We start from the raw sequence: 21,355 nt of genomic DNA on the forward strand, positions 1-21,355 counted from the left end.
AGCATCTGACTTTGGCTCAGGTCATGATCTCACGGTTTGTGAGTTCGAGTCCCGTGTGGGTTCTATGCTGACAGCTCAGGGAGCCTGGAGCCTGCTTCAGATCTGGGTGTCCCTGTCTCTCTGCCCCTTCCCTGCTCTCATTCTCTCTCTCTCTCACTCTCTCTCTCTCTGTCTCTCTCAAAAATAAAAAAAAAAAACCTTAAAAAAATTTTTTTAGAATAAAACACCATTTAAGAAAAACAAAGAAAGAAAAGCAGAGAAAACGAAGGTTTCCAGGGGCAGCTAGATTGGCAGGGACAGTTTGGCTCCTAAACATGGAGGTGAGAGGTTTACCAGCGTCCAGCAGAGCACTCCTTAGTTTCTGACCCAAAGGAAGAGTCCCCACCCTGGCACTCCATGACCAGGGGGAGGCTGCCTGTGTCTGCTCCCGCAGTGCAGGTGACTGCTCCCACCAAGCGATAAAGATCAAAGGTATTGGTTGCATAAGGCTGATTAGAGTCTGGACAAACACAGTGAGCTCTGCTTCACAGTGAGTGAATCAGAGTCAGCCCTTACCATAGCTATTCGACAAATCCCATTCCTCAGAGATTTATGGAGTGGCTGCCACACGCAAGGCACTGTACCATGAATTAAAATTGTAAAGAAATTCTCACAATCTCTATTACTTTGGATCGATAACCCCTGGGCAGGTAGAGTTGCTCTTGTTATCAAATGATGAGCTGAGGCCCAAAGCCATTCTATGACAGAGATGAGGTAAAGGAGTTACTGAGCCTGGCTGCCAGTCACCCACTTATAAGTTAGGCAAGTATTTCAACTACTTGGGCGTTTTAGCTATAAAGAGTGTGTGTGTGTGGGGGGGGGGGGTTTGATAAGTTGGTCTCTGTCAAAGACTCCTTATAGTTTGTTTTTACTTTTTTTTTTTTTTTTTTGATATAGTGCCAGCTTGAGTGGGGGCAGGAGCAGAGTGAGAATTTTTTTTTTAAGTTTATTTATTTATTCTGAGACAGAGAGAGAAAGAGAAAGAGTGGTGGGGCAGAGAGAGAGGGAGAGAGAGAATCCAAAGCAGGCTCCATGCTGTCAGCACAGAGCCCGATATGGGGTTTGATCTCACAAACCACGAGATCCATGACTTGATCTGAAATCAAGAGTCAGACATTTAACCAACTGAACCACCCAGGTTCCACTAATTTTTTTAAAAAATGTTTGTTTGTTTGTTTATTTTGAGAGAGAGAGAGAGAGAGCACAAGCAGAGAGGGGGAGAGAAAATCCCAAGCAGGCCCTGCACACTGCACTGTCAGTGCAGAACCCAATGCAGGGCTCCATCCCAGAAACCATGAGATCATGACCAAAATCAAGAGTGGGACACTCAACTGACTGAGCCACTCAGGCACCCCTGTTTTTATCTTTTGTGGCTAACATTTGTTGAGTACCTGTTAACATGAAGTGGGTACCCATTTTACACACAGGGATATTTCTAACATTCTGTGATTTGTTAAGGTCCTATACTATCAAATTAATACCATACAAATTTCATATTTTATTAGATTTATATTAAGTTTTATATATAACACATTTGTATTAATTTGTTCACGTAGAAAAATAAGGAAAAAGTGAGTAATATATTCTTTCCTTCCCTCAATTGGCATTTCTTTAGGCCAAACCTATGTCTCACCTCATTCCTTGCTTTTAGTTTTACAGGAAATGTGGAATCTGAGCCAGTGTCAAGGTTTGCAGACTAAGTCTTTATTGTTGTTGCAAAGTTAGTAAAGTAAGTTTACTGTGTTTGTTTTTAGTTTTAATATTAAAGATTAGTTGAGAAAGAAGACACTTTTTAGTCCATCCTAGGGGTGCCTCAGAAGGTCATGCAAACCTTCCACAAGTAGGAACTAAAATCATCCTTTTAAAAACCCATTGCAAGGGTATCTGCATGGCTCAGTTGGTTAAGCCTCTGACTCTTGATTTCAGCTCAGGTCATTATCTCACGGTTCCTGCGTTCAAGCCCCCACTTGGGCTCTGCAATGATGGTGGGAAGCCTGTTTGAAATTCTCTCTCTCTCCACCCCACCCCTGTCCCACTTCTCCCGTCCCCTGCACGTGCTCTCTCAAAAATAAATAAACTTTAAAAAAAATTAACTGTAAACAAGTTTTGTGATCTATATATTGTTCTCAGTTGTTACCATACATTTCTGTTGTGGTTTGCATTTGTGAAGGAATTTACAATTATTTAGCTGACTCTGTGCTAACCTTCTAAATTAAAATTCAGTCTCAGTAATGGATGTTTTGACTCCACTTGCCAAGTCCACGAGCAGGAAATGAGTGAAGTCCTCTGGTTGGGAAAGAACCTTTCTGTGTGTTTCTAGCAAGTAAACTGTCATCACATTTAATTGAGATTTGAGAAATGGGTAGCAAAACAGCAGTGAATGATGGCATTTGCAAATTAGTTGAAGCCAAGTGAATTTTTGCCTGGAGTGTTCCAACTGAAAAAATAAATATAAGGAAAATCAATGTTAGTGGAGAGAATCTTTCTTGTTTCCCTGCTGATTTTCCATGAATTAAAATGCACATATTTGATTTAGCTTGGAAGCCCTTGTCTTTTTTGACCCTTTAAGGGAATCTGTCAAATTGGAAATAAGACGTAGATGTAAGATGGGAGGTAGCAGAAACAACCTTTGAACTTCCTGGACTGATCAAAGGAATGGTTCAACCTCTATCTTCCCCTACTCAGCCCCTAATATAGATTTCTTCTTTTCCAGGGAATTATTTCAAATGCTTCCAAAAGGGGAGAAAACAATCTTTTCAATTTTCCTCACTTTCAACTATGAGAAAATCATCAATACCCATTTCAGCCAGTAATTGACACTATGGTTATCAATGAGCCTCTTCCAGAGCTCTGTTCTCAGTGCTTTCTTGTATTTTTATAAAATTTAAGTATGTGAGGTCAGCACAAAAGTAACAAGTTTGAAAGAATGTTAGGTAACAAAGGCTTTATTTTACACATAATCATCTTCCATGTATAACCTCTCTCTGTGTCTCAAGTGTAACCTATGTTTAATCTAGATTTTTAGAGACATTGTCATGTATTTATAATATTAGCCTCTTTTTGAGAAAGCATTTCGTATTTCCCAGGTACCACAATAGTCTGGCTTAATAATTACTTAAAATCAGCCAAACTCTATTTCTATATGGCAATACGATTAAAAATCTGTCATTTCATATTTACATATATAGAGAGGCTATACACACATATAACACATACATACATAAAGGTTAAAGTTTTCTTTGATCATTGTCTACCTCAGTAAGTTTTAGTAAATATTAAGCTTCAAAAATTAGTGAGATTTTTTTTTTTTTTTTTCCTATGCCTAATTTGTTCTGGACTTGAATGGTAAATAAGGAGGAATCCTTGTCATAAATGACAACTGATCTTTCTTTCTTTCTTTCTTTCTTTCTTTCTTTCTTTCTTGTATCTGTGACTGGATTCTAGAAAGACCTAATTTTATAGATCATTTTTCAATAGTTTCATAATAAAAATTTTCACTGTGATTCTATTCAACCCTTTTCAGCTTTTACATGGGGTTTGTATTTTTATAAAGTCAAAATATACTATCACTCAAAATTAGATTCACTTCCAATGCTGATGTAAAAGAACTCAAAATTTTTGTATGATTTTCAGGAGTGGACCTTCAAGAAACACTCCTAAGCTTGTATACCATATCAGGTATGTGGACTAGTTATTTTCCCTACATTCACTTGAAATAGAGAAAGAAAAAAAGGGTTTCAGGGAGAAAAAGTGAAACAGAAGTCTCAACTTCACAGGCCAAGAGTAATTATTAGCTTCTGAAAATGACTTGTTAATGATTTAGGCTTTAAATTACTGTAATTCTAACCATGTAAGAAAAGAGAACCAAAAGGAAAAGGAATCATCAAAATCTCCACTTGGTATATTCTCACTTTAAGTATTAGCTCAGTTGTTTCCAATTCCTGCACGACTTCCCAGCCCTTCTGCATTACTCTTACCCTTATTCTTCCCTAATATGTTTCACATTGATTTTTTTTTTCTATTCTCTGCTGACTGCACAGTCTGAAAATGCTTTGACCTTAAAGTCAAGGTCAAGTTTGCATTCCCGGAGTAAACAAGAAAGAAAGATGGAGGAGAACTTGAAAGAAAACCATCTAACCAAGAAAAACTATGGAGCAAAAGTATGTCTGCTTAAAAACAAAAGAAAAAGAAAACAATGTCTCTCTTCTGGGATTTCTTTTTCTTTGAAATTTGGCATTCAAGGTGAGGAACATTAATATGAGCTGCCAGTAAAAGGAGTGAAATTTTTCCCCAAGAATTATTTGTGAAGGAGCTAATCTGGCATTAAATATTCCTATCACTCTGTAGAATAATAGATCTGATAGAATGAAATTACCAACCATACTATTATGCTCAGGTACTATACCAGAAAAACAAGAACTACACATTATGGCTCCAAGAAAAGTTTAAATAAATTAGTGCTGGAAAAAATATGCTTAAAAAGCCATAAGTTTGAATAATCGTCTGGAATTGTTGCAGGTTTTATAAAAACTTCATCTCTGTCTCAGGACTTAACTACGGTAATTTTGACAGTTAACTGCTTAAAAAGATAGTATTTCTTGAAATGTTCATATCTTTCCATTTATAACAGAGGCAGAAAAACAACCATACTCATAAAAAACATATTTCTTCTTTTCCTATTCTAGTCTAAAGCAAAGGCTTCACACAAGTAAAAGAAGGCATTTGAAAATTTCAGTACAGTGTGTCTAAGGTGGACATGGTCATCTAATGAAAGTTTAACTCAATTGGGTATCTGGGAGATCTACTTTTTGGTAAAGGTCCTTCACTGAAATACTGTCTCCCTGCAGAGGTCTTTTCACTTAAAGTCACCTCTGCACATAAGCCTTTTCATAATCTATGCTTTAATTACGATGTGACATGATATGATGTCATTCAGAAAGCAGTTTCAGTAATTGGGTTGCATTCATATAGACTGCCTAGTTCAACTTAGACACACATATTCCATCAATCTAGTGTGTGGTAGATCTCTATCCACTGGAAGCACATTTTCCCTAAGATTAGAAACCTACATCTTTGGTGAACAGTATTGGTACCGACCCAGCATCCATTCCTTCTTCTTTCTTCTTTTTAGCAGAATCTAATTGCATCCAAATAACCCTCTACCGTCTTTATAAGCATGGACCCCAACTCCAGCATCAGCCTGAAAGAAATAGGACTAGTTCTATTTTCTTTGCCAGAAATTGATTCAGGAACAAGAATATCATCCAACTCTGGACGAGGAGATGTGCAGAGAGGTTACAAGGGCATTTCTAGAAAAGAGAAGAAGCATGAGAGAGACTCTTTGCTTCCTCACCTGTGTATTCATACCCATAAATATGTCACATAGAATTGACACAGTCTTTTGAATACCAATCCGAAAATGAAACCGACTCAGAGAATAGCACCATGGAGGAAAGACTAAAAACAAACAAACAAACTTGGTATCACTGAAGCACAGTATCAATCAGCCCTGAGACCCACCCTAATTAGGACTTGGTTACATGAGATGCTATTATTACTGTCATTCAAGATATTCAGCATCTGGTTTCTATTATTTGCTGCCAGTAGCACACTAACCAGTTTCTCTTGGCTTCCTTCCATTACTTCTACCTTCTGAGCTTAGGCATTGCAGCAGATTCCAAAGCTAATTGTTTACCCCTTTACTTAAAACTTTCTGCCACAAACATAGGGAATAAGATAATTTGACAAGATCAAAACATTAATTTCTGGAATGTGTCTTGCAGGTGTTGTTTCATATTTTCTGGCAATGCTTCCAGCCAGTGTCAGGCTGCTGAATAAAGATGTGAAGGACAGAGCATTGTCAAGTGATTGTCATTTATGTATCATGAGCTCACACAGATTATAGCCAGTTTATTAAATCAGGTTGTTATGATGAGGAGCAAGCAAAATTTGAATTTGTCTTCACAACCTTTCTCAAACCTGCTATCAGGGTTTTCTTCCCCACCCCTCAGTCACATGTTGGGTAGATCCCAGAAGTTTTGGCTTACTTTCAGGTACTATAGAACTTTGCAAGAACCAAACACACAAACACACACACACACACACACACACACACACACACACACACAACAAAAACAAAAACCAAACAAACAAAAAACCCAAAGTCCAATCCAATCAAACGCCAAAATTTCAATCTCTCTGCCAATTCAAAGGTCATCTCCTCCTCAGCTCAGATGTTCAGATGTTCAAAATATAAGGGGCTCACACAGCATTACCTGATGCTTGTAAAAGATTCTCTTTTTAAAAAAAATTTTTTGAACATTTATTCATTTTTTAGAGACAGAGAGTGACAGACCATGATCAGGAAAGGGACGGAGAGAGAGAGGGAGACACAGAATCTGAAGGCTCCAGGCTCTGAGCTGTTAGCACAGAGCCCGATGCGGGGCTTGGACACACAAATCACCAGACCATGACCTGAGCTGAAGTCAGACGCTCAACTGACTGAGCCACCCAGGCGCACCTGTAATCCATTCTTTAGCCTGTCCCTTGCAAGATCCTTGATTTCTGCTCCTGGAAATTCCTTGGGATCCCTTCACCCTAAGCAAGCATCCCTCTGACATGAGGTCCCCTCAAGACAACTTGTGCTATCTTGCACAGCATCTGCATATCCATAAGAAAACAAACAATTTTCTCCCCTCCATGTTCTCAAACTGTAGGCACAATTGCCCTTCTGGCTTCAGTCAGCTACTTTGCACATCTTCATCCCTCCTTATGCCTTCTGATTTCTCCTAAAAAGAATCACTCCCTAGTCCCTATGCTGCCTAAACTCTAGAGCTGCTGGTCAAATACTACAGCCATTAACCACATATGGGTTTGAGTACTTGAAATGTGACTAGTCCACATTAAGATCTCAAAGACTTAATAAAAAAATTTAAATTATAACGTGGCTCACATGACATTTCTATTGGTTGGCTCTAGAACCTTGACTACTCAAAGTATGCTCCAGACCAGCAGTGTCAACATCTAATGAGCCTCTTAGAAATACAGACATGTGGGCTTCCTGTAGTGCTTCCTGTAATGGTCATTGTAACCAGACCCCCACATAAAGCTCTGATCTAGAGCAGTGCCGCTTCATCTTAGGTCTGGAAACTCCATGTGGATCCCTGAATAGTCCAATTCTTGACAAAATAAGTATAGAAAGTAAGAGTACTGTTAAGAAATTTTTATAGCCATTTGATGTTACTATACAGAGTGTGTGATCAGTGAAGATTTTTAATTTCATTTTTCTAGAAATTCGGGTCTATTAAATGTTGTTACCCAAGTATGTATCCATTGTGAAGCATTGCTCTAGAGGACACATTTAAAACTCTCCCAAGAAATTTCTCACACTCTGTAAGACAGTATCTTCCCTGCCAGCAAACATCTCTCTCCTATCTTTTCTTGAAAGGTGTTTCCTTCAGTCTCCTTCCTTGACTTGAGGTGAGGTCACATCACTGCTCACCCCTCCCATTCCACAGTGCTCGCTATTCCCGCAGATTTCCTTCAAGAAATTATCCTCTAATGAACCTCCATGCTGGTAAAAGTGTTCTTTGAAGTGACAGTACTTGACAGCTGGGCCACCTCTCAGCACATCTCATAAGGAACAAATCTAGTACATCTCTTTAGAATGTGAAACAATTGTCACTAGTTGACCTCAGTTTTGGACTTTAGCCCAAATTCCATAGCACTAGGAAAATTCCCACCCCATATCCTATCAAGACTTCCAAATTCTCTGGGGGAACTTATTTTAGGCTTTGGCAATCTCTGATTTTAGTTTTTAGGGTTTTTTCCCCCTACTGAAACATTCTTCCAATTTCCTCATATTGGTTGAAGTAGTCATAGCAATCAATCCCACTTTGAAAGTTTTAGTTGGAGTAATATACATTCTTTCTAAAATACCATACCCTATGCTGCTTCTAATGTCAAAGAAAAATCTTACAGCCATGCCCAACACATTCTATTAAGACACAGATACACTTAGTTTTGTGCATAGCACATGTTCTTGGCAAATGAACACTTTAATTCTTTTTTGGTCAGTTTACTGTCTACCAGGAGTTCATCATTCAAAGAAATCTTGTGGCCTACTTTGCAAAACCAAGGCTCCTTTGTTAAATGAAGAGTCATTTACAAATTTTCCATTTTAACCTCATAAAAAACATTACCATATACCAAGTTCATTTAAAGAAAAATGAACCTGAGTTTTCATTTAAATCTATTTCAATATTTTGTTAATACCTTTAATATTTAGTGGAAGGCACATTTAAAAAAAATCTGAAAATTCCATAATTTCCTCATGGCTTTTTTAGACCTTCACTTCCTACCATGGCATTTCCAATACATTCATAAGAATAAGCAATTCAATTCAATTTTTAAAAATTCAGTGGATATTTGTAAAGTCTTTAATATGCACTAGGCACTCTACTACACCCTAAGGGTACAAAAATGAATAAAATATGGTCCTTCCCTTGCGGCACTCAGAGTATGATGGATATGAAAGACTCCTACACAGACAATGCAACACTATGTCAGGGGCCATGAGACAGCGTGATATGCAGGATTCTGTGGCAGTAGACAAGAGGAGAATCAGGGAAGCCTGAGGAAGAAGATACTTGACCTAGAAATAGATGGAGTCAAAATCAGTTTTTCAGGTAAAAACAAAGTTTGAAACATTCAGGGAAGAGGGTACGGAATGATCACATACCCAAAACGCATGAAACAGCACAAAAGTCTTAGAGTTCAGTGAGATACCCTTAGGCTGGAGAACAGAGACCAGGTGATAGAGACCCTCACACCCAGGAGTATGAATGGGACTTAACAAGTGTCACCAGCCATGGAAGCGACCAATTTCACAATGATTTCTGTAGAAGATCTTTAATATCAACCTTTGGTGAGTTCAAAGTCACATTTAAAAATCACAACAGAATGGCTGTGCTGGTAAGACAAGCAATAAATAAAACATAGAAGCAGGAATATTTTCTAGCCCCATTCATTGATGATGATAATTGCCTTAGCTGACTTTTGGCAGTTGGCATTTTAAGGACCCTTTCTGAAGTAGTGTTTCATTCTCTAGAGCAACTTCATGACATACGTAAATTGGGTATCATTCTTTCTCAGAGAAAATCAAAACCAACAGAAATAGACACAGCAGTCGTAAGTGGCAGAGGAAGTAGTTAGGACCAGATTTTTAAGCATTGTCAAATTCTTTGCTCTTTTCCCTCACCATGAGATAGAATTTATGCTAATGAAATTCCTTGTCAAGTTTAAGAATGATCATTGATAATGAATACTATAGGTAACATTAATCTACTGCACAGGTACCAGTTTTTTGTAAATTTGTCTAAACTGTTTCCCAAGCCTTCTACATAGATGGCACCATTGGCAATGATTAAACAATAATTATTGAGCACCAGGAAGTGGTTCCTTTTTAATATTTTTTTTTCCATTGTAAACATTTCAGTCCACAAATCTTTCTCTAAGAACCAACGTAGCTGCATCTCACAAATTTTGATGTGTGATCCTTTTCATTATCACATAGTTCAACATAGTGTCTGATTTCTTTTGTGAGTACTTCTTGATCCATGGGTTATTTGAAATCATTTTGCTTAATTTCCATATATATGAAAATTTACTTGATATCATGATGTTGTTGATTCCTAATTTAGTTACACTGGTCAGGGAAACATATGCTGTCCACTTTGGGACATTTTAAATTGAGACTTATGTTAAGATTAAGACTTCTAAATATCTAACGGAGATTACAGATTTGTCTATTTTCCCCTAACTTCATGTATTAAAGTGCTCTGATTAGATAGACGCCTATACATTTAAGATTTCTATGCCTTACTGTAGAAGTTGTCCTTTTATCATTCAAAAGTATTCTCTTTTCATCTGGTAATGCTCCTGATCTGAAAGTCCACTTGGTCTGATATTAACGTAGCCACACTAGCTTTCTTAGGCTTTTGGCATGGTTTCTCTTTGGCCACCCTTTTATTCTCAGTCTGTATCATTGCACTTAAAGGGCATCCATTGACTTCCAGATTCCAGCTCAGAATGGAGAGTTGGAAGGAGTGTTCCTCTCATTCTTACAGCAACAACAATAACAGCAACAAAGAACAGATTTATCCTTTCGAATGCTATTCTTTCAATCCCATGGATCTGGTTTCTCTTCCCTTCACCTGGAAGAACTTCCTTTAGCATTTCTCATAGCTCAGTTCTACTGATGACTAGTTCTCTCACCTTCTGCTTTGTGAAAAATGCCTTGTAATGCAAGTCTGCTAAAGATGAATCCGCTCAACCTTTGTTTATATGAAAATGTCATAATTTCACCTCCATTTTGAAAGATATCAGTTTTCTGTGGCTACCGTAACAAATTACCACAAAATCAGTGGCTTAAAACAATAAAAAATTACAGTTCACAAGTCCAATGTGGGTCTCACTGGGCTAAAATCAAGGTGTCAGCAAGGCTTTGTTCCTTTGTTCCTTTTGCAAGCTCCAGGAGAAGCGGTTTTTGTTTTGTTTTGTTTTGTTGTGTTGTGGTTTTTTTTTTTTTGGGGGGGGGTTGTTTTTTAGTTTTTTTGTTTTGTTTCATTTTTGTTTTTTGTTTTTGTTTTTTTGTTTTTTTGGGTTTTTTTTTTTGCCTTTTCCAGCTTCTAAAGGTTGCCTGCATGCCTTGGCTCATAACCATCCTCAAAGCCATCAATGTGCATTATCTCCCAAAGCCTTCTTCCAGAGTCATCTCTCTCTGACTACAACTGGGAAATATTCTCTGCTTTTAAAAAGAATCCTATTTGATTACATGTGATTCTATTTGACCCACCTGGATAATCCCCCCTTCTCAGAGTCTGTAACTTTAATCACATCTGCAAAGTCTGTTTTGTCATGTAGGGTAACATATTCTCAGGTTCTGAGAATTTGGGTATGGGCATTTCCTGATAGCCAGGCCTCCACTGTTTTAATGAAAAAGCAACTTCCATTTGTATCATTTTTCCCCAGTAATCTTAGACACTTGGATTTGCAAATTGATGTGCTCCTTGAAATTTGGGGGATTTGGGGCCATTACTTCTTCAAACATGTTTCCTACTCAACTTTCTTTCGATTCTTTCTCTGGGATTCCAATTCAGTATCTATGAGACCAGCCAACATTGAGTTGAGATCAGACACTGAGACCACCATTCTACACCCCCCTGCAGTGTGCACCCAAGGGAGAAAACTAGGCTCATGATCTGGCTGACTTCTCAGGGCCTGTAGTCCTCCACTGACTATCTTTTTTGCCTAGGAAAAGTTGCCTCGTACATTTTGTTCAGTTTTATAGTTGTTTTAGCAGGAGATCTAGATTACTAGAAGTTACTCTGTCATGGATATAAATAGAAGGTGCCGAGATTAGTTTGTAACAAACAAATTTACACCCTGATTTTAGGGTCAGAATAGGAAATCTTTTCTCTTACATTGTTACCTTTGGTTCAATTCACCGGAGTAATCTCTTCATCTTGTAACACTGACAGGAAACGTTATAAATAAGTGTAGATCGAGTATTAGTCTATAAGTATAGTAAATTTATGGCAATGATATATAAAATGTGTGCATATATTTTATCTAACTCCACCATCAAAATTATTGCTCGTCTTTGTATTCTAAGACAAAATATATTTTTACTAAAACTCTCTCATAAGCAAATCTAGGGGCGCCTGGGTGGCTCAGTCGGTTGAGTGTCTGACTTCGGCTCAGGTCATGATCTCACAGTTCATGAGTTCGAGCCCTGCGTCAGGCTCTGTGCTGACAGCTCAGAGCCTGGAGCCTGCTTCAGATTCTGTGTCTCACTCTCTCTGCCCCTCCCCTGCTCATGCTCTGTCTCTCTCTGTCTCAAAAATAAATAAAACATTTAAAATTTTTTTTCAAAAATAATCTCTCATAAGCAAATTTAAAAACAGCCAAGTTTTTGGTTCATCTCATCTATATTTTATGCTGCCAACCTAGCCAACTACCTTTTACTTCTTCCTTTAACCAAAAAGACAAATAAAATGCAATGCATCTGCCTTTCAGAGAGTTTGTGGATGCAGTACAAAGGTTTGATTAAAAGAAATAAAAACTACAAAGTAGATCTTCTAATTCACCAAATACTATGGTACCCTCCTCAGCTCATTACTGTGACCTGTGATTCAACGTGCAATGTGTAAGCACCTGTTTTTCCCAAGGCTTAATTTTAGGGGCTGTGGTGTAAACATAACTGTGCTTCTACCTCAGCAAAAGCATAGTCTCTGGAAGCAAATCTTAGTTTGGATACTGGTTCCGTTATCCAGTACAACCTAGGAAGGTAACCTCCTTCAGCTTCCACTTCACATCTGTGATATTGACCTAAACACAACTACCCTGTACGGTTATTGTACAGTTTAAACTTAGTGACTTCTGCAATGTGTCTGGCATAGAACAGATGCTCTTAAAGTGTTAGCTCGTCTTTACCCTGCCATCTTCACACCTTTACGCCCTTCCTAGCTACAATCCCACAGAAGACGTGGTTAGCATAGTGAACATCAGTCTGTTCTCTGTTGAATCCTCACATTGCTCTTAAGAGACTCTTGGGCCACTGGTACTGAGGAATGGCAAAGGATGGAGGGGCTCTTTCAACCCTTTATCTTTTTTTTTTTTTTCATATACTATGGGTTAGTGTAAAATTTCCTTTAACATATGTTTCCTTCTTGCCTGCCTGCCTTCTTTTCTCTCTTTCTTTGGAAAAATATTTAGAGAAATAATCAGTCTTACATTCTTTTCTCACTGCTATACATTTCTCTTTAGCAGCAAGTATTTTCAAGACATTTAAAGATAAGGAAAAATACCCTTCCTCCTCTTTCCTCTGTTACAATTTCTAACCTCTGCTTCCTACGTGGATAAGTGGGCTCCCCAAATACTCCTGCCATCATAGATGATGCATAGAGGCTCCACTTGGCTCTGTTTGAAGTAAATGAAGGAGTAAAAATTACTTTCAGAAGAGGAAGGTAAGTGATAAGATCATATTGTTGGGCACTAACAATAAATCCAATATAATTTTATAATTGTCTTTAAGGTATCCATAGACAGCCTGTTGGGTAAGCCCTCCAGTCAAAAGGACTGTGAAAAAATATAGAAAGCTCTATCACCTCCAGTGAACAAGTGAGGAAACTGAGGTGTAGTGGCATCAACTGCATAAAGAAAAAGAGAGGAGGGGAGGCAGCCTTGCTCTCTCACAACTGAGAGATCTTCGGCACCTCCAGCAAAATATATGCTAATCCACTGAAGCATTTTCAATATATTATCAATACAAAGAAAATGTTAGAAATAAGTACATCTCAGAAGCACTTTTCATCATATTTCAAGTATTTATCATTAGGCTGCAGTAAGTACAGATTCTTCATTCAGTCTCTAGAATGAGAGTTATTCACAAAAATCCTACCTTTAAATTCTTATTTAAAACAATTGAGTACCTTCTAATGGTATTTTTGGGTATTTGTCTTGAGCCATTTTTCCTTTAAAATTTCTCCATGTTACTCATAGACTTTTAAGAAAAATAAACTTAAACCCAAATCCCTAATTTACCAAAGCAGGTAAACAATGAAAAGTATATTTTCAAAATGACAATCAAGAAACCTCAGTTAATGCTTGAGAATGTTTACAGACTAAAGAGGAAACACTGCCTTTGGCATGAAGAGGAGTTATTAAAATGATCCAATTTCAGACAAGGTACATAACTGAAGTTTAGGTCCAAGTTTATTATAGTTTGTTATCTTTTTAATTAGGTAATTTTAAGTTTATAGTTTTGAATCATCAGGAAAAAAAATTGCAACATAATCTGTTTAGAGCCAAGGCGTGCTGCTGACACATTCAAAAAGTCCTGAACCTTTATAAATAAACCCTGCCAGTGTTTATTTCAAAACATCTGAGAACAAGGGAAAATACAGTGACTTTCTGAATGTTTCAATTTGGAACTGTTTGTGCTGATTCATCATTATCTGTGGATCCCTTCTGAGATACAATGGAGTGTGTTCAGTACCTGCCAAATATACAGATATGAATAATTCTGGAAGGAGAATCACATTATAAAACTTATTTTTTTTCCTACCTAAAACACTGCCAAAAAATCTGGAAAAATAATTTTCTCTATAACTGCAGATAGTGGCTTTTACTTTCAGTGCTCACATAAACAACTTTTTCAAAGAGAAAAGTTATTTAAAGGGAATCTAGAATCTTGCTTCATTTCTTTTATATGTAAACAAAAGAGATTTTTTGAAACTTGCTATGACTTCATAAATTCGGTTTAAAAGACTGTTTCTCTCTACCTTCATAGAAACTGACTCAGTGGTTTTCACCAAGTAAATGGGAGTGATGATTTTTCATTTCATAGGCCAAATGGCTGGACATACCTTAGACCGGATAAAAAGAAAAATAGCAAACATTTTTTTTCTGTTAATTATGTGTTATTTCCCAGGCATAGATGATTAAAGTTGTGAATTTGGTCAATCCATTATTAGTAATATAAAGTATTTTGACCTGTAGGCATGAATGTGTAGTCTCACAAGTATCATTAATGTTCTCTCTCAATGCTTAATCAAATATTACGTCCTTGTCCAGAACTAAGCTGAAGATAACCCCCCACACCTGAATTTTTCCCTCTTAACTAAGCTCCCCAAATGTATATAAAGTGTTCTCAAGGCTTGAGACTTGAAAGTAGCTTATGTGACTTTCATTTTCTTCATTTAAGCCAGTCTGTTCACAAATATTTATTACCAATTAATAGGTGATACATACCATACTAGGCCCTGGGAATGGAGACGGGGATATAATGATTATCATCTAGACTGTCATTTTCTAGAATACAGACATGTAAAGAAATAAGTTAAACATACGCTATAAATGTATAAAACACAATGGGGACCCAAATGAAAGGCATTGTTGTTAGTACAATCATTGACTCCAAATATAGTAGGCTAGCTTTTCTTTTCCACAATTATTTTTGAAAAACCTCTCTTTTTTTCACAGTCTCAAAAAGATGATTTAAGTTAGAAACCATTTTCACATAGACAAATTATCACAAACTTATATTAAAATTTTAGTGCCAACTCATATCCTAAAATCAGACCATTTACTGCCTCTATTTTATGCAAAAATAACACACCTTTTACAGAACATAAATTTATAAACACATACTTCATTTTTATAGTATAAGATGGACTTGTTTAGGGCCCAGCTCACAGGCTGGAATCAAGAAACTGTACCATAAGAAATGACACAGGAGCTATGTCTAGCAGTTTGGAGAGAGAGCCTGGAATAGCAGTCCCACAGAGAGACAAGAGTGAAAAGTGTGTATACACACACACACACACACACACACACACACACAGTTTCTTTGATGTCATATATATGTGTGTGTGTGTATATGTGTATATATGTGAATATATATATATATATATATATATATATATATATATATATATATATTCAGTTCACATAATTACAAATTGAATTTTCCTTTTTGCTAGTCAATGTTCCTCACACCAGACACTAACTTTTTGTGAAAAGTCCTACATTGTCCTTCCATTTTCCTACCTTGTCTCAATTCACGGCTAAAGAGAAGAATAAGAGAAAAATTCATGCCATGGCATGACTCTTCAGATGCTAATTAAAACTCTTAGGACGTGAAAATTTTTTTCTGTCCAAACAGAATATTTTTACCCTGGAGTCCTTCTTTGATGCTTAGTTCCTACTTTTTTTTGATGACAGTAACAGGTACATAGTCTCAAGCACATCAAAATAAACATTCTTCGCACAAGAATAGCTGCAATTAAAACCACTGACAATACCAAGTGTTCTCAAGAATGGAAATCATCTAGAACATTCTCATATTGTGGTGGAAGTACAAAATAGGCAACCACTTGGAAATGATTTGACAGTTTCCTAAAAATTTAAACGCACCCTATGGCCCAGCAATTCCACTTTTATATATATAATCAGAGAAATTAATGTTTATATTCACTAAAAAAAAACACACCTTTTCTTAGAATGTTTATAGCAGCTTTATTCATAGCCTAAAACTGGAAAAATCTATATCAGGTTCATGAACTAGAGAATGGATAAATATCATATATATCCACACTATGGAATGCCATCAGCTAAATTGTTCAACAAATTGAGAAGAACAAACTACTAATGCACCAATATAAACCTCAAAACTGCCAAGTCGAGTGTAAGTCAGAAAAAATTATACGCTGAATAATTTTATTTAGTTGAAGAAGAGATATAATTAGAAGAAAGAATAGCAGTTTCCTCTAAGATAGTACCTTGTCTGGAATGGTGAAGGATGGGTCTTGTTGGGGTGATGGGAATGATTTGTATCTTTATCTGAAGTGGTTATGTAAGAGGACACAGTTATGTCAGAAACCATAAACTTGTAACTTAAGATGTGAGAATTTTGCTATAGCAAATGATACTTTAATAAAGTACTATTAAATCTAAAATAATATTCTCTATTAACCTCTTGTTAAGGTGTCTGGTGACTGAAAAACTGCTAAATATTTTTAGAGTACAATTTTATATTTAAGAATACCTTACAACATAAGAACAAAGTGTGACTAAAATTTTAATCAACAGGGGCGCCTGGGTGGCGCAGTCGGTTGAGCGTCCGACTTCAGCCAGGTCACGATCTCACGGTCCGTGAGTTCAAGCCCCGCGTCGGGCTCTGGGCTGATGGCTCAGAGCCTGGAGCCTGTTTCAGATTCTGTGTCTCCCTCTCTCTCTGCCCCTCCCCCGTTCATGCTCTGTCTCTCTCTGTCCCAAAAATAAATAAACGTTGAAAAAAAAAAAATTAAAAAAAAAAAAAAATTTTAATCAACAAACATAAAATCTCTTCATGTCAGGCCAATCCAATGACCCAACTAAAAAGGCTCAACTATGGCTTGAAAGCAGATGGTTGAAACTGGAAAAAGAATCAGTGTAAACACTGAGGTAAATATTAGGTTACCTATTCTGGAGGCAAGGGAAACAAAAGCAAAAATGAACTACTGGGACCTCATCAAAATTAAAAGCTTCTGCACAGCGAAGGAAACAATTAGCAAAACTAAAAGGCAACCAACAGAATGGGAGAAGATATTTGCAAATGACATATCAGATAAAGGGTTAGTATCCAAAATATATAAAGAATTTATCAAACTCAACATCCAAAAAACAAATAATCCAGTGAAGAAATGGGCAAAAGACATGAATAGACACTTTTCCAAAGAAGACATCCAGATGGCCAACCAACACATGAAAAAATACTGCACATCACTCATCATCAGGGAAATACAAATCAAAACCACAGTAAGGTACGACCTTACACCTGTCAGAATGGCTAACATTAACAACTCAAGCAACAACAGATGTTGGCGAGGATGCAGAGAAAGAGGATCTCTTTTGCATTTTTGATGGGAATGCAAGCTGGTGCAGCCACTCTGGAAAACAGTATGGAGGTTCCTCAAAAAATTAAAAATAGAACTACCCTATGACCCAGCAATTGCACTACTAAGTATCCAAGGGATACAGGTATGCTGTTTCGAAGGGACACGTGCACCCCAATGTTTATAGCAGCACTATCAACAATAGCCAAAGTATGGAAAGAACCCAAATGTCCATCGATGGATGAATGGATAAAGAAGATGTGATGTGTATGTGTGTGTGTGTGTGTGTGTGTATATATACATATATACATACATATATATACACATACATATACATATATACATACACACACATAACACACACACACACACACACACACACACACACAAACAGAGTATTACTCGGCAATCAAAAAGAATGAAATCTTGCCATTTGCAACTACGTGGATGGAACTAGAGGGTATTATGCTAATAAGCGAAGTTAGTCAGAGAAAGACAAACATATGACTTCACTCATGTGAGGACTTTAAGACATAGAACAAATGAACATAAGGGAAGGGAAGCAAAAATAATACAAAAACAGGGAGGGGGACAAAACATAAGAGACTCCTAAATATGGAGAACAGAGGGTTACTGGAGGGATTGTGGGAGAGGGGATAGACTAAATGGGTAAGGGGCATTAAGAAATCTACTCCTGAAATCATTGTTGCACTATATGCTAACTAATTTGGATGTAAATTAAAAAAATAAAATTAAAATAAAAAAATATATTAAGTTACCTGTTCAATTCAAACCTTGACTGAATTTACAAATTAACTCGTCTTGTTTTCAATTAGAAAAAGTAGCTAATTTCAAGTATGTTAAGAAAAGTGACCCAAGATATCTAAGAAGAAAAATATCTGAGCCTTGCACAATAATCTGAAGGGGCCTGTGCTGGCACTCAGATGTGGTCCTAGAGGACTCAGAAGAAGAGAAAGATGACCAGCACCAAAACTTCAAGATCATCTAGCTACTTGGTCTGAAAGAAGGGTGGTTGAGGGAAGAAGCTATACTTATTTCCGAGCAGGAGCTAATGGTTTGGTCGGACTGTCAGTGACCTTAAAGAAACAAGACTGAAGGGCTAGTGACAAGGTTTTATCTCCCCATTAAATAAACTTTACCACTGGATACCATAGTCCACGTAGCAGGGTAATTTCTACATTTCATCTGTGCTGCCCAAAACAACCTTACTATTTCCCAAAAATTCAGGTGTATTGTCCCAAGCAGCAATTAAAATTCTTTCCCTCTTTCCCTCTTTCCTCCTTCCTCCCTTTATTTTTTTTTTTCCTTTTTTGACTGGTGGCCTGAGAACAAGGAGGCCAGGAGAGAATCTCTTCTTTCATGTGAGTGGAGTCTTATGTCTGACTCCTTGTGGGAACATTCTTTCATTGGGTAGAAAAACAATTAAGATAAAGAACCCTGGGGTTACAGGGCTGAAAAAAAATCGGAAATGGGTTATTAGGTGATATCCGCAAACACATAATCCATTTTCCATTCCTTGTTCCCAAATCTATTCTTTCTAGCTACTGGGGGGAAAGTACTCATACTACCACCACCTTGGGTTCAGCCAAAGGAATGACAGGAAAATCTCTCAGACTGGGGCAATGGAAAATGCAGCCAAGAGCCCACTTCTGTATCTTTTCTGTGCCCTGCATTCCCTTCCACTGTGTTTTTCTGTCATAGTCACACCACGAAGCAACGGTCTGCTCCCCCTGCTATTATGGCACAAATAAATCAATAGAGATACTGGGAAGAATCAGAGGATCCTCAGTCTCTCTGCCCAGAGGAATCTGGGGTAAAACCAAGAAGAAAAGGACAGTGAAGGTAGAAGTCCACATGACATGTGGACATGTACCTGATTTTTCAGAGGAGAGCGAAATAGGGGATTCAGTATTAAGCCGCTAGATTAGGGAGAACAAAGTAGAAAAAAATGAATAGCAGTCAGGGTAAGGGATTGACAGAAGACCCTGCAGAGAAACATACTGCTCCAGAACCCCAAAGTAGGAGATATGATTCAAAGTATCCAGCAGCTAGAGCATCAGCATGAGTGTGATGGGAAAAAATCATGGTCCTAAAAACCATGAGGGCAAGCTCACCCTGTGATGATTGTCCAGAGAACTCCATTAGGACCATTTCACATGATCCACCCTCAGATCCCACTCTAGCTATACCAGCAACACACAGAGAAATTGACTCTGGCCTTTACTGCTGACTCGATGGAGAAGAGCTCTCTGTTGTAATACCTAGCACTTTCTGCTCTGCACCAGCTTTTCCTATTCCCTCTGCTGAAATGCTCTTCCCCTAAATATCCATGTGGCTCATCCCTTCACTCCTTGAGTCTCTTCTCAAATGTCAAATCTCCAGGAACTTTTACCCTGAATTCCCTACTTAAAATTGCAAACACCCAGCCCCTCTGAAAACACACTGAGCAGTCCTGACCAGCCTCATTGTGCTCCACTGTGCCTCATAGTCCTCACCACATTCTAGCATAGTATGCAGTTCACTTAACTCAGTACCTTATTTATTTTCTGTCTCCCTCTACTAGAATGTAATCCTCATCTGCTTTTTTCACTGATGTACTCCTGGTCCCTATAACTGAGCCTAGGACACAGTTGATGCTCAACAAATAATTTGTTGAACTACTTGATGAATGCCCTAGACTGTTGGCTCTGAAGGTACAAAGACTAATGTGCATTCATCTTTGTGTTCCTTGCAATCAACACCGTACTGGGTACATGCTAGACTCTCAATAAATTCTTGTTAAATGAGTGAACATATGAAAAACTTCGTTCCACATTCAAATATCTGAATTTGTATACTAGATTGGAGTGGAGATTCCCGTGCAGGATAGGTGGTTAATCAAAAGAAGGAGGGTATGATATAATGATAATAGTAGTAGTAGTAATGGTAATAATCATACTAATAGCCGATTAGTGGTAATATCAATCTGTCAAGTGTGTTGTTTGGTACGTATTATGTCTGGTCCTCCCAATCACCCTGCAAGGGAACTATCACCATCTTCATCTTAAAGATATAGCTGTTAGTTCGAGCTCAGAGTATTTACCAATTGTTTCACAGAGATGGTAAAGACAGTTGGGATTCAAATCTGGGGCTGGCTGGACTGACTCTAAAACCAAGGCACCATACTGCATTATGCACATTTTGCTCCTCAACTATGGAAACTGAACAATGGTTTTCTTCCCATCTCGGGTATGCTGCTATAGGAGACGTAACAATGCAGGCAGTGTTTGTCATCAGACTTTAAAATGTATCGGGACCTTTGGAACATGGACTAGCCTCGTATGAAAGCACTGCTGGTCTCAAAGACTAAGTAGCATAAACATTACACTGAGAACTGAGGGGAGGTGAACTCCACGTGGCAATTCAAGAAAAGCTTCCTGGAGGGAAGAGGTATCTAGGAAATATTCAAAAGGATGTAGGAAATGCGGAGGGAAAAGGCAGTGTATCACCAGAAAAAGATAAACTGAGCCCCATGAAGAACAGCCGCATTCAATGAACTGAAATGCAGTCCTTTTGCACTTTTTAATTTATTCATTCACCTACCATATATAAGTGCAATTTCTGTGTGCAAGATGCTTTGCTGGGCACTGAACATACAGCACAATGGCCAGAAACTCTCTTCCTTCATACAGCTTCCATTCAAGTGGGGTGAAAGCAAAATTTAGGTGAAATATGTAGCATATTCATTGGAGTTAATGCCAAATATAAAAATAAAGCAGAGTAAAGAGGTTAGGAGTACTGGGGGTTGTAATTTAACAGTGTGCTATTTTAATACCCTTTGAAGCTATCAAAGAAATTGATACATTTAGGGCAAAATT

Source organism: Panthera leo, chromosome C2 (assembly GCF_018350215.1).
Source record: "Panthera leo isolate Ple1 chromosome C2, P.leo_Ple1_pat1.1, whole genome shotgun sequence".
Lineage (NCBI taxonomy): Eukaryota > Metazoa > Chordata > Mammalia > Carnivora > Felidae > Panthera > Panthera leo.